This window comes from Chaetodon auriga, chromosome 2 (genome assembly GCF_051107435.1).
Source record: "Chaetodon auriga isolate fChaAug3 chromosome 2, fChaAug3.hap1, whole genome shotgun sequence".
In the NCBI taxonomy this organism is placed as follows: domain Eukaryota; kingdom Metazoa; phylum Chordata; class Actinopteri; order Chaetodontiformes; family Chaetodontidae; genus Chaetodon; species Chaetodon auriga.
This window is the reverse complement of record NC_135075.1, coordinates 27,356,394-27,369,462: the sequence shown is the minus strand read 5'-3', so window position 1 is coordinate 27,369,462 and position 13,069 is coordinate 27,356,394. Positions and strand designations below refer to the sequence as shown.

The following is a 13,069-nucleotide window of genomic DNA, read 5'->3' as shown; positions in this document are numbered from 1 at the left end:
TGAGAAGGAATACTAGATATATGAAGCATGGAGGCAAGAGTGAGGGAGGTACAGAAGAAGCAAGAACAAAAGAGAAAGACACAAAGAGAGACAACATGAATGAACCAGAAGGCACCCAGTGGAGCGGAAACCTGCGCTAACACACAGCGTTAGCCTCTGGAATGGTTCATGCTTCCTGTCATTAGTCTTCTGGGTTTGACTTCTTTTCAAAAACATGAGGGCAGCACTGTTCGACCGAGTGCCAAAGCAGGAATGCACAGAGGAAAACAAAAAATACCTAAACTAAATCTCACACTCAAATTCACGAAATGCAACAGCTGAGAGCGCCAAGTGGACCAAATCAGATCCAAACCTGTTAGCGATCTTCTGGGATAACGGCTAAGTCTAACATACATTTAAACAGCAGCTGCAGAGCTTTGCATGCATGTGAACTCATCTTTCCGTGTTTCCTGTCACACCCCACTCTGATCAGTCCACTACAAAGTCTTTAAGACAGAGTGAATGAGACAGAGGACTGAGTTAGAAACTGAGCTTCAGCGTACAACAGACCCCAACGTGTCACAGCGACACCAAACTCTGCTCTGACATGTTTCAAACTTTGCTTTCAATTTTCTGCAATGAAGCTGCTTTGACATACAGAGTGCAGAGTTAGAAAGAGACGCATGTGTGGAAGAGAAGGAGGAGGGAGGACAAGGAGGACGTGGAGCGGCAGAGACAAAGAGCTGCAGTGAAGGTCCAGGTTCAGAAACGCAGAACACACTGACACATGGAGGAGATTTTATTTAACGTACGAACTGATGATCTTCACGATGATCTTCACATCTCTTTCCATTTGGCCTTACTGTTCTCAGTTTGCCAGTGTCATGCCGATAAAGAGCTCTGAACTGGAGACTGACGAATTCAGTTACGCTCGTGACCAAAATCACGCTGAGCTGGAAAAAATTGAAACTGAAAGAAACTGATAGAAACAGTGAGGAAGTCAGGGTGAAAGAAACGAGGGAGCCGGAGCCAAACTGAGGCTGAACGACAGGGAACAAGGGAGAGAAAGCAGGCGAGCAAAAGGAAAGAGTGATAGCGAGTGATGCAGATGGATGTTTGTGCAGAGCGGGTACCTCGGAGGCTGGAGGTGACGCCTGTGTGTGTGTGTGTGTGTGCGCGCGCACACGCGTGCGTTTGTGGGGCTGCTCGTCGCTCCATTAGCGGACTCAAATCAAAAGCGCTGACAGCTGGGCGCCTCACTTCGACTATAGGCCTGCAGGCTGGAGTGGTGATGTGTGAATGCATGACTGTGTGATGTGTGTGTTTGTGTGTGAGGGAGACAGGAAATGCAAGGTGCAAGGGTGGAAGAACAGAAGGACGCTAATAGAGAAAGCAAAAACAAAAAAAAAAAAAGTGGAGTGAGATGCAGCTGAAAGACTGCTCTGTTCACCAAATGTGGATTTTCTGGCTGGAATCCCTGAAGGGATGGCAGCGTGCAGTGAACTCAAATTCCACTTTGGATGCGTGATGCAACAGAGGCTGCGCTCATGTTTTTCATATTGTAGTTTGTGTGAAGCGAGCTCGACTGGGTTGTTTTCGCCCTTTGGTTTAATACGTCTCATGGCGTCCTCTGGCAGGAAACACTTGAACCTCTAAGCGCTCCCAATGTCGGCGTAAAGGAGCAACAACACGAGCAGCTTTGGACAAAAACTGAAAGTGTGTGATGTAACGCAGCTTCTGATATGTTGATGTTGGAGTTGTTTCTGAGGACAGCGGCGGCTATAACAGAGGGCAGAAGGTCAGATTTGTATGAAATGAACGGTTGGATGTCTCATTTCTGTCATGAATCCTCCGACTAAGTGCTGACTGGCGCTGTGCCCAAAACGAACCCGTCCAGAGTTTAAACAAAGTCCTGCATGAGTTAGTTTTCCTATATTATTATTTTGTTTTGTTGCCAGTGGACTGAGAGAGGACAATGAGTTTTCTTCTCCACTTTCCCAGGCACTCAACTCCCCCGACGCAGCGCAGACAGACAACTTAACGCCACTCAGATTGAGGAACTTGGGGCGAAACCTTCAGCCAATAGAAGCCAGCGGTCTAAAATGCAGCAGAGAGCCCTCGACGGAGCAGCAGACGTCTCCCAGGCCTGAAAGTTGGCCCGGCTGGATGAATAAAACATGTTAAATCAATAGCTATTTATACAGACTGGGACTGAGGGGCTGGAACAATAAAATATCATCTATTTCATCTACGCTGCAGTTTTGGTTTGCACATCGATGGCCGTTATTTTATAAGTCATGAATGGCTCTCTATATTTTTATGAGCTTTACGATCTCTCTCTCTGTCTGTCTTTGCTCTCCTTTCACACACTCACTCTCTCTCTCTTCTCCCTCTTTCCATGTTATTGTGACTCTGTCTCTGTTTTATCACTCTCTCCATTTAGGCAAGTATTTTCTGTTCATCCCCTTGTATTTCCCCTCCATCTCTTTCTCTCTCGCTCCACACTTGCCCTCGTCACCCATTTCCTCCAACTATTTTCCAGAGGAGGAGTCTGGCTCATAAACCTCAGGTGTACTCTCTCCTTTCCACCCCGTCTCCCTTTGTGTCACCCCTCCTTTCTCTCCTTCTCTCTCTATAGTTGATGTACTTGGAATCGGTAGAGCCATAAAGCTCAGGTTGTTTTATTGGCCAATGAAAAGGCAGGCGTGCAGCAGGGCAGTGCATCTTGGGTAATAGAGTGTGCGTCTGTGGGGGATAACTCACTGGAGGGAAGCTGCATGTGTGAGTATGTGCGTGTGATTGAATTAGCGAGAAAGCGGGAGGGGAGAGGTGGAAAAGGGAGGAAAAGATCAAGAGAAAGGACACGAAGAGGGAGGAAGGTGAGACAGAGAGACAGGAAAGAGAGAAAAAAAAGGATCTGTGGGAAGAGAGAGGGACAGACAGACGAGAGACGCAGAGACAGAATGCACCTTTCAGCATCTTTAACTACTTTTTATTTTGTCTTTATAAAAAACAAACCAGGTGTCATGTGGACAGACGAGGCAAAGGTTCCCTTATTAGACAGCAAAGCTCGTACCTGTGCAGGTGTTTGTGCGTCTGTTGATGCATGCGCCCACACACGTGTGTCTGCGCATACCGCTGTGTGTGTTTGTCCATGCAGAAGATTGATGCTGGTGAGTATTAGAAGTCTACCTTTTACCTCGGCGTCCTCTTCATCAAACACGCCGCAGCTGCAGCGTGTGTGTGCGTGCGCGTGTGTGTGTGTGTGTGTGTGTGCGCGCGTGTGTGTGTGTGCGCCCTGCTGGGCTGCATTATTTTGAGCTCCAGCCAAGCTTTATGAAAATAAACAATGTTTACGAGGCGCCGTCGCGGGATCGGCGCCGTAGAAATGCTATTTCAATTCAGTTTTGTCATTTTCCATTTTTTATTCTCTGTGCTCCTGTTTGTTTTATTAGAAAATATCCAGTAGCTTCATTCCTCCCTATTTCAGCGTCGCCGCTCTCTGTTGTGTTGAATCAAGTGGGAACGATGTGACGTGTTTGCTCCGTTTTGTTTTGCTACCATTCATTTGAGCGGAGCTTCAATTTGTTTGCCGCATCTCTACTTTTTAAGCATTTAGCCGAAGCTCTCCTCCAACGCGGATTAAAGCAGTATGAAGAAATAAAGCAGGCTTCTGTTGTCCAGGGCTGGGACTGTAAAACATTATCTGTTTCATCTAAGCTGCAGTTTTTCACATCAATGGTGGTTCTAACTCAGATTTTTATGGGCAGCACAATCACTTTTTTGCCCTTTGTCTTAAATCTTTTCAGTCTCGCTGTCATTTCTCTTGTAACCTTTGTTTCCTTTGCTCTGTTCTACACTGAGGATCCATTGTTTGAAGCTATTTATGGACCTTCTCCGTGCATTTTTATAATAATACCAAACCTTTTCATGTTTTCTCTTTCCTTTTTAGACTCCTTGTTAAACGATGTTCACAAGATGAAAGTGATTTTGTTTAAAGGTGTTTTGTCTCGAAATGCATTAACTAACCCCAAAAATGACCCCAATTAGGCACTGAAGAAGGAGAGAGCGTCATTCCTCATGCTTCCTCTCGTGTGACGTCAACGTACGTGAGATTCGAAGCGACATTAACAGCAGCAAAATCAGCTCTTTGCTCCTGCAGTTCATGAAAGACAGAAAACTGCATTAAAGGTGCTTCATTCCCTGAGCTGATGCTCTAAAAATTAAGTGAGGATGTCTGATGGCCTGCCAGGGGGCCTGGAGGATTTCAGGCTTTGTTCTGGTTCATAAAGGGGGCCAACAGGCTCGTGTTGTACTCAAGCAACACGGCCGGCCCTCCGTCGTTCTTCTCCAAATCTTAAAGGGAAACGTATGAAGAAGCTGTTGCAGGTGTGATTCTTTTCCGGCCTCTTAAAGTCGATGCCATGGTCATCAAACGTATGACAAGTGTGAAATTTGTGGTAGTTGTCAACAACAACTTTTCTAACACCAACACAAGCTTCAGTCGAAGATTTCAAATACAACACGTCTTTTCCCATCCACCATCCCGCCTCTGAATGCACCTCAAGACATGAATAACAAAGTAAGAAGGGGAAACCTGCCATCTCGAATCCACTCTCAAACTGTGTTTTGACACTTCCTGTCCTGCTCATTAGACACCGTCTCCAATATGAAAAGAGACTCTTTTACAGACCTTATCCTGCCCCTTAATGCACAACAAAGAGGATATTCAAAATCTTTTCTCTGAAGTTCCAACATACAAAATAATAGTTCCTTTCCCGGGATGCTGACATCAAGCTCTCCACTACCTGTGTCAAGGCTCAATATGCATATAATCCTGTCAGTCTCTATGCGGCTTGACATCCACAATCCTGTCTTCTAACTCATTAAAAAACGAGAACAGGAGGACCTTTGATAAGCCTGTCCTATAGTTGCATTATATAAAACTTGAATAAAACTACTCTCTCTTCTTCCTCTCCTTCTCCCCTGCTCACCACGTATCCCTGCACCTCCTGCCTCGCCCTGTAACTTAGTAGGCACCTATTGTTTTAAGTTCCAGCATTTCTGTTTTTAGAAGTTTCCATTTGGGACAGACTGTTCTCCAGCTTCCCGGCTTTAAAATGTCAAGACATTCTGGGTCACTACGAATAGAGAGGCAAACACACACACACAGATACACAGATACACAAATGCTTATACCAAGACACACACACACAAAGAGATACCAATCCAAAGATGTGTGGACATGCAAAAATCCCTAAATAATTGACAACACGCATGCAGATGCACATGCATGCGTACATAAAAACACAAATGGGAATGAGATCTTTGGATTTTCTTCGTCGCACTTTTCTATTGTTCCCGTCTAGATAAGCTAACTGGAGGAAGAAATGGAAACAGACAATAGCGCGCTAATGTTTTGTGGCCGCGCCGCCTCTATTGTTCTCATCGACTATTGATAAGCAAACAGACGTGAGGGAGAAAGACAGAAGGACAGAGCGAGCTGAGGACTATATATAGCATGATAAAATTTCCGGGCCGCTGTATTGTTCTCGCTGAGATAAATATACACAAGAGAGAGATGGAAAAGGAAAAAGAGAGAAAGAGAGATGAGCAGCGGACCAACAATAATCAAGCTTCCTAAATAGCCGCGCTGTTAATCACTAACAAAGGCCTCAATCGCTTAATCAGGCCGTTCACTGAGCAGGCGAGAGGCAGCTGGGAGGAGCGACGAGTCCTGGGAGTATAAAATTCAACAAATAACAGGATACGAGAGCCTCAGAAAGCTCTCCGATGGTGTCGTTTGTCTGCTATGGCAGCCCACTGTGACCGAAGTTCACATCAAAATCAATACCGCCCCCATCACAAAGAGTATCAAAGAGGAGAAGCCGGGTTCACGCTGGAAAAGGTGATCAGAGATGGAGCATTAATATCACTCCAGAAAGTCAGCCGGTGGTGACAGTTTGACGGGAAACGGCCTGAATCCGCATCCGAGTGACACTTGTTTGACAGCCACACAGCAACTTCCTGCCAGCCGAGCTGAGACGAGTGACAGAAAGAGCACTCTCCCTCTAGATGCTAATGTAGGCCACACATTTCTTCTGTTCTCACTCCCACATTAAAAATCATTTGCTGACAGGCTATTCAGCGCAGATTGGCAGTGATTTACGAGTGTACTGTGAAATGCGTTTTGCATGTTGTGCCTATGACATTTTCCACGTATCAGCAAGTTACAGTAATGAAAAATAGACACAACCCTCAGGTTCTGTACATCTATTTTTTCAGCTTTTGGGTCCTGTTTTTCTACATGTAAATGTGGAAATCACTAACTTTGGTCTTTTATTGCTTTTAAATCAAATTTTTATTCTGTATTTGACAGGAAAAAAGTCCTGAAGGAACAAGAGAGGAATGAGGTTTGGCACATTGTGCTGGAGGAGAGGAGGAAGTCAGGTGATGTAGGATAACAAGCTAGAAAGGCTGTATGTGGAGAAGGGTGGGTGAATGGGTGGGTGGGTGGATGAGTCACATAAATGCAGGGTCTTCACCCAGGACACCAAAAGTCAGTGCTGACTTATTTCAACTTAAATAAGGGAAAGAAAACAGAAACAGACCTACTTTAACCAATGATCTTTGCCCAAATCTGACCCAGGAATGTTGTTGCCTAAATGGAAATGGAGCAGAAACCACTTGACAATGAAGGTCTGGTACCATGAAGGTCCACTACACCTGTCGATGGTGCTCTATGGTGACACATGCTGTCAGTCATGTGGATTCATTGTCAATCAACCTGTGGAGTCGTTTAGGTATGTGGATGTGCTGACAAGCTCTAATTTTAATGTTTATCAAGATTAAAGGTTGCCCTCTTCCCAAAATGACTCAGTAAAGAGGAAATATAGTCAAAAAACATCTTAAGAATGACCTGAACAGAACGGCCAATAAAGGAGTGAAACAAACAAATAAACAGAGCAGAGGCCTCGGCGCTGTGGTAGTGAGGTAGAAATGAAAATATCAGACAAAGAACGTGAAGGTGTGACAGGTGAAGACGTCAGGGGAGGCGGAACAGCACTGATTTAACTGTTATTCATGTGATAGTCAGGTCATCTATGACAATAAACACGTAAACTACGCTATCACAACTCAAACTTTAATATGCTGAGACAAAGAAGCTCTGAGGGCGAAAACCTCTCGTGGAAGAAAAGATCTGGCAACCACAGCTGCAACGTGAGGCGGACGGCTGAAACTCTGCACTTTTGCAATAAATATTTAAGACGCACAAAGGAAAAGCGGAGCTGCATCACTATACACGAGCACACAGTGACACACACACACACTCACAGGTGTAAGTGATACTAGGCCATCCCCCCGCAGGCCAGACAGGCAGTGTGACAGAGTAAACGGGGTCAGCAGCTCAAGGACTCCAAAGCCGCACTAAATATAGTCCATTATTGACAGAAGTGAAAAAAAAGATACAGAGGAAGAGAGGAGAGGAGATGCTGAGGAGACGGAAGATGAAAATTATGGATGAAACTGCTTCTCAGTCTTCAGGATTCGTGTCTCTATTTTTGTCTTTAAGTTTGAAAAGTGGAACTTGTGTCTGACCCACGTGCTTTCTGCACAGCCCAGAGCACTATTTTTATGTCTTTAAGTCCAGTTTCTTTATGTCTCTCTCAGATCATGTTGAAACAGAAGAAACAAAGCAGCCTCTATGCATGTGTGTGCGTGCGTGCGTGCGTGCGTGATCTGTCTTCTGCTGCTGAGCCTCACACACTTCTGCAGGGCATCGCTCTGCAGAGCTCCTCTCTCTCTCTCGCCGATCTTAATCAGCAGTCTGCGGGTGTGTTAGCGTTCGCCTCTCAGACTCAGAGTGAACTTCCTGTAAGAGACGGCGTTAAGCTTCGAGTCTGGCACTCGACGCCGGCTGAGGTCAAATCCACAAACAAGCGACTTGTCAGTAAACAGTTTTCGCAGCAGAGCGCTGGAGCCGTCTTTGTTAAAGGCCCGTTCTGTGATCCACGTTCAAACAAAGGGGCAGGCTGACCCTTCACGGCGGGGAAAACAGCAAAACTGATTGGCCGGGCTGTTAGCGGCACTAAAATGGACCAATAATGTCACTAATGAGTTCCGAAACAGCCAAGATGCTTATTTTCATCAGTTCAACTGGATTACTGTCATTTATTTTGTTGGGAAAATTACAAATTGGCCATTTAGAGCAACATTACTCCAACATAAGTGAACATCTGGAATACCAATGATAATGTTAAAATACGGATGATTTCACTGGCTATAGCCTAAAATTCGGGGTGTTTTTAAGGCCATCCCGGTTTCTTATGAAAACATTGATTTTCCCAAGTTATACTTAAGATGCTCGATTTTGCAAGTCAATCTGATGACCTCTGCGTTGCCATCTCTGAGTCGTCACATGCGCCGTTGGATTTTTGAGGCGTTTTCTAACTTTTTTTTTTTTTTCCTCCGAGGCGAGCCGCGGCGCCGCCATCGCTCAGTAAACAGTAAACAGAATCGATGGCGAGATCACCTCAGGCGACTGCTGCTCTCCTAATGAGAATCAATCATTCCTTTGTTCAGAGAGCGGCGATAAGGGGGGAGAACGGAACAACTATATGTCTGCAGTTTCTACAGAAATCAACAACTTGGAACAGACTAACTCACTGAAATAAATGCCAGACTGGTTGCCAGTATTGATTTTTGTGATTGATTAAAGGCCCTGCTTGAAGGAGGAATTGGAGAGTAAAGTTATTCACACACAAGAGCAGACTAGAATAACTACATACTGTACTAGCATCTGCTGCGTTCGGTGCCTGAAAGAGACCACAGGCCTCGCGGTTAAAGTCCCATGAGTTGATCAACTATCCACCTGAGAGCGACACTGAACTTCTGCATTTGCTAAAGAGAGCAGACGATCGGCATTCATCCGACTGAAGACGAGAACAACACGAACATGACCATCAATGCTGTCCTCTCCTCTTTTTATGATACATGCAAAGTCAACTCTCTTTATGACCACACAGACGGTTAAATGGTCAAATGGTTTAATTTTATTTCATATGAAGTTATTGCTGAACTGGTTTTAAGTCACTTAAGTTAAGGTTAAAGGGCACGCACAAATACAAACACAGACTATTTATTTAGTCTGCAGAGATATTTACCTCACAAAATCTACTAAAATATGTGTACTTAGGCCACTTCAGAGCAGTTCAGCTGGAGAGCCCTCACGTCATATTGTTTACCGGCTTTAAATTAGAGGAGATGGTGGTGTTTGTCAATTAAAATCAAGTGCTGCAGAGAGACTGACTGAACAGCTTAGTGTACTGCTGAGCTCCCCATGGCTGATCAATTTAACTCTTCGGGCTCTACCTGAACTCCTTTACATGCACAAAACAAAGAAAACGAATGTCGTCCTCGAACACGAGTCGACTGAAACCTTAACAGCGGAGATGCTCTCCAGATTATGTTGAAACATGAACATCGTTGACCTGTTGTTTAGTTGAATCTGAAAAGCTGTGATCTCATGATTTGCTTCACTGCTTCATTCTAATCAATGTGAGCACCGGCATCTGTTGAGGTAGCGGGGGTTCAGGAATAACTCTGCAGAGACCAGCGGGGAGGCCGGCTCGCAAACAGAGAGGACCTGCAATGCACCGACGGCCTGATGAGGCAATCAAAGAAGGGATTGACAAGGTCATGATCTGTGTGCACACAAGTGTGTGTTTTAGTGCTCGCCTGCTCTCAGTTCAGTAACTGCCAATAGGCCGTATATCTGTGTGTTATCTGAGGGTCATAGAGGGCAGGTACAGCTGCAGGGAGAGACATGGCAGAGAGCACAGAGTCATTTGAACCATCGGGGAGGCGGTCAGTTATATGTATAGCTAGGTGTGTTTTTGAGGTATTTAAACAGCTGACGCGGTTTATACAACATGCAAACGATGGATATTTCACCAGAAAGAAACTTCTTGTATTCCATTTTGACAGTTTATTATAGAAAACTGCTTGACATCACAAATTAAAATCTTCAGTTCTTGTCATGTGTCTGTTTAACACCTTCATCTATCGCGCCAGCGAAGGATTTTCAAACCCGTAATTGTGAATTCCTGCAGCTAAATCCAAACTAACAGTTTTGCTGACCAGCTCGGATGCCAATTAAACAGCGCCATGCCAGTTTAAGACGATCAGAGTGAAAATCCTGCATCAAATTTGATCTAATCTACTCTGCAGGAAAGCAAAGACCACTTGCCACGATGTCCGGTTCATCCCACGTCCACCAATCACATTCATTAGTTTGGATTAGACATTTAAACATGACAAATTCTCCACCCGATTGGCAGTGACCACCCAAAATGGAGGTTGGGATAGACTCATTTGTCAGTAATTGTGCGGTGGCTGATGGAAAGGTCTACTGTGACGGCGACTAAATGTCAGCTAAGAATGACATACTGATCAGATTAAGTGCCAATTAGATGCGCCATGCCAATTTAAGAAGACCAGTGAAGCCTTGTAATGCATTAGTCTAATCTGGTGTAACTGTGCTGCCTGATCTCCAGAAGAATTCATTTAGAAGAGCAGCTTATTTCATAAAGTTTAGTTTAAAACAACAACAACAACAGATTTCCATGCTGGATGAATCCATATTCTTCAGACTGGACTGTCTTGATTTTGAGGTGGTTCGTGAAATAGTCACAAACTTTAACCTATCAGACTCGTGTCCATGGCACACCTGTCGACCCTCCCAGGCTTCTCCTGTTTGTTACCCTTCTCAAGGTTAGCTGAAAAGGTAACACATTACGCTTCCCTCAAAGCTAATCAGCTGTGTGTAAGCAGAGGACGTTCAAACCCTGCGTGAAACCACAGGATGTGGCTCTAATCGGTCTGATTGAACGTTGCAGATTTGTTACTGCTAAAGTGGTGTTGAATGAGCGTGACAGGACGCGGTGCAGGCATGAAGTTTCCCGGTTGGGCTGACCGTCATGAAAAAAAATGGAAAGTTTGTGTCCGCGTATGTGAATCATAGAGATAAATCTTTTTATTGTCTATTTGTTCTTTTTCTTCCTTTTCCTTCTTATTCTTGCTGTTGTAACAAGTACATTTCCCCGGCGTGGGATCAATAAATCTTATCTTCAAATGTTTGTCGTCCTACAGTCGGATTGTAAAGCTTTTTTTTGTGTGTGTGTGGTTGTTTGTTTTTGTTTTGTTTGTTTGTTTGGTTTCTGTTGCATGAACAGAAATGACAGCTGCTGCAGTTGCACAGAGCTGCTTTAGAATCGTCGCTCTTCCCTCCTGCATCCATGAAAAAGACAGTTATAGTTTTGTTCCTCAAGATTTTTGTTCTTCAAATCATGGCCTATGTTTCCCTCTCATCTCGCCCACTTCACCTCCACCCACCCCTCGCACTTCATCCCTCCATCACGTTTTCCCCAGACATCATTTATCCCCTCTCAGATGAATAGGACAAGAGGGGGCGAGCAGGGGGGCATTGGTCCCTTTAGATCTCACCCAGATGTTTCCTTTAATCCTGTAATTAGCTGCAATTATAGTAATGGATGCAAGAGATGAAGTGATCATATTTGCACACTGAATTAATTCATGTAATCACTCCATATGATGAATGCGCTTCCTTTCGGACACATTTCCACTTGCTCACTCAATACGTTTTATCTCCACCCCCTGTTCTCTCTTCGTTCTTCTCATTTTCCCTTATCTCTCACAATTCTCCACCTCTACCCATCTATCTCACCCTCCCACCTCCTTCCCCCTTCCCTCTCATTGTCCTGGGTCTAATTCATCTGGTTTCCTCCCTGAAAAGCCAGGGAAAGTGATGGGGAGAAAAAAAAGAAAACACAAGAGACAACAGAGCAGGATGGGACACAACAAGAGCCCCTTTAGATGTTGCAGATGATGCCTTTAATCCTGTCAATAGCTGCAATTATAGTAATTATCTCTAATAGCAGCGCATTGTGTTGAGACTCTGATATGTTTAACAGATGATGCTGAGTCGTGCCGCCTCCGCCGGGCAGAGAGGGCAGGGAGCTTAGATTCACATTAATGAAACACGCAAAACAAGGCGAAACTGATGACGGCCCCAAGAGGTTTACAGACTTGCGAGTGTTTTTCAAGCTCCGAGTCGAGGTCTAATGGAGGTCCCAGAGACGGTGCTGAGTGGTCTTTGTACTGCGTCGAAAGACAGCAGAGACTGGAGACTGATGTAAGGTGGTGAAAAAGGCTTGAGATAAAATAGAAGCACTTAAACAGGAGGAAGATGCTGCAAAAACGAGATATGCTTGTCCTCCAATATATGTGACGTGAGAGGAGCTGAAAACAGGCTAAAATACAGCGTAGATTCTCCACAGAGGTGAGAAATTGGTGAAATTTATTCAGAAAAGAAGCGTGTTCGACGCTACCAGCCACCATCTTAAGCTCTGCAGCAGAGCGATGCCTGTGAAAGTGCAAAGTGCAGAAGAAAGACGTCACGCAAACACCTCGAAATGAGTTGTGCATGTCCACTCACATGCAAACAGGGAGGCTCGTCGCAGCCTTTAGGTGATGGAAAATGTATAATCGCTGAGTTAAAAATCAATAATTTTAGTCATTTATCAAACAAAATGCAATTATTCTCTATATACGGCATCCAGCTCTATATCATGTATATTTTTAAAGTTTTTAGACACAATGAGTATTAAAAAAAAAATACTACATTGATAAATAAGAAAAATAAAAATGACTTTCAGTCGTAGTCTTGGTCAAAAAGCAAAATATGTTTGGAGTTTTTTTCAAAGGAAGGTTTGAAATTCACATTATGCAAATCAAGCACGACTTAATTTGGCAGCTTCTGATTTCCATACCAATGCAGAGGTGTATTAAGAGCAATTTATAACTGAGGGTCAGAATGCAAAAATGATCTCGGAATTTTAAGCAGGTCCTGGCATCAGAAGACAGCGAGAGCAGAGAGTTTTGGTCCGTGTGTCAGCACGAACACAAAGGAGGAAGAGGAGAGCTCTTCTTCAGTCCAGCTCACAGCACACGACCACAGTCAGGATACAGAGGAAGTTATATATGCAGCACAGACGGATGTACGGGATGT

General features: G+C 44.4%; 1 protein-coding gene across 9 annotated transcripts in view; it reads right to left on the bottom strand.

The window, feature by feature from the left end:
* The window catches only part of ptprt (protein tyrosine phosphatase receptor type T), a 301,057-nt gene that overhangs the window by 136,012 nt on the left and 151,976 nt on the right, over window positions 1-13,069 (bottom strand). The gene's annotated exons all lie outside the window — the stretch shown is intronic.